This window comes from Austrofundulus limnaeus, unplaced genomic scaffold, assembly GCF_001266775.1.
Source record: "Austrofundulus limnaeus strain Quisiro unplaced genomic scaffold, Austrofundulus_limnaeus-1.0 Scaffold585, whole genome shotgun sequence".
Classification (NCBI taxonomy): domain Eukaryota; kingdom Metazoa; phylum Chordata; class Actinopteri; order Cyprinodontiformes; family Rivulidae; genus Austrofundulus; species Austrofundulus limnaeus.
The window spans coordinates 293769-295205 of NW_013952987.1; the positions used below are offsets into that span (position 1 = coordinate 293769).

At 39.6% G+C, this 1437-nt stretch overlaps 1 protein-coding gene across 1 annotated transcript in view; it reads right to left on the bottom strand.

Moving 5' to 3' along the window:
• The window catches only part of LOC106530987 (cbp/p300-interacting transactivator 3), a 14273-nt gene extending 13702 nt beyond the window's left edge, over window positions 1-571 (bottom strand). The window contains exon 1 of the mRNA XM_014026729.1: window positions 331-571. The gene's annotated coding sequence lies outside the window, so the exon portion shown is untranslated. The remainder of the gene's footprint in view (window positions 1-330) is intronic.
• Between the last annotated feature and the right edge of the window lie 866 nt (window positions 572-1437).

Below are 1437 nucleotides of genomic sequence, written 5' to 3' on the forward strand. Positions count from 1 at the left end.
CACACACACACACACACACACACACACACACACACACACACACACACACACACACACACACACCTTATCTTATAATAAAACAAGACTTGCCTCAGTTGTTGCAGAATATTATTCTGTGCGGTGTCTGAACCATCTGTCATCTCACTTTTTAATTTAAATAGACGATCTTTCTTAGTTAATAAAATCCTGCATATTATTCACATGGATCCTGTTAAATAAAGGGTTTGTTAGTGTTTTATCTTTAAAAGAAAGAAGAGAGCAGTCCGCAGGACAAAGAGGGAAGTGCTGCTTCACTCGGTTTGTTTCGGAGGAACAGARAACACAACCTACCCAGTGTGATAAGAGTCCAAATGAAGTCAGACCAGGACCGGGYGCTTCCTTCAGATGAGTCCCCGGGTACATGCAGCCCTGAGGCGGATTCAAACTGTGCGGCTTGTCGGTCAGTCGGAGGAGTTAGTTTTCTGGGTCAGCTCAGGGATTATATCCAYGTAGAGAGCAGACAGAGGGAGAGGGATGGAGAGGAGGAGCCTCCGTCCTCTCCTTCTCCTTTGTTGCCATTGGTCCTCCCCCCCTTAATCACTGAGCAAAGAAACCTTCACCTCCTCTGATCCAGGAGAGCTGAGTCCTGCCTTCAGCTGCCTGTCATCAGCCACAATCTGCCTGCCTGTCCCTGGACCTGATTAACCTTTGGACTCCTGTTCAACATGGCTGACACAGCYAATAAACACCAGTTTATATTAACATTTTCTGTGGCAAACCCTAAAATTATTTCCCAAAATAAAATTWGAGCTCAGACAGATTGCACAAGGTCTTTATTTAAAACTCTGCCTGGTTCACTGACTTTTTTTTATATTGAACGAAAGTTGAAATTGTAGTGTTAAAGTTCAAACAAACTGTAACAAAATGAAATTAAATGGAGCAAGATGATAGCTGAAACCAGTTATAAACTAAGTACAAATACTTTGTTACTGTACTTAAGTAGAAATTTTGGTTGCAAAWTAAAGGTTCTTGCTGTTCAACCAGCCTGTTTCAGAGTTTCTCTCTTCAGAGCAGCAGTTCCACAGAACCAGAAGAYGTGGTTTTTACACCTCATTGTCTTTACTTGAGTAATTATTTTTCAGCGTACTTTTTACTTTTACTCATTACATTTTTACACAATTATCTACTTTTTACTCACTACATTTTTTTTAAAGGTAAGAAGTAGAAAGTTGTKACTCCTATTTTACTCTGAGTTGTTACTTAAAAAATCCTATCCAGATTAATTGTGTCTCCTGATAGAGTGAATTTAATTGTGTTTGGATGAGAAGTCTAAATATATACCATTCTGACACACTGTTATCATTATTATCATTATGCTTTGCAACAATAAGGTTGTGAAGGTCTTGAGAGAGCTCTTTACTTTTACCCATCATCAGATGGTTCTTGTGTGATACCTGG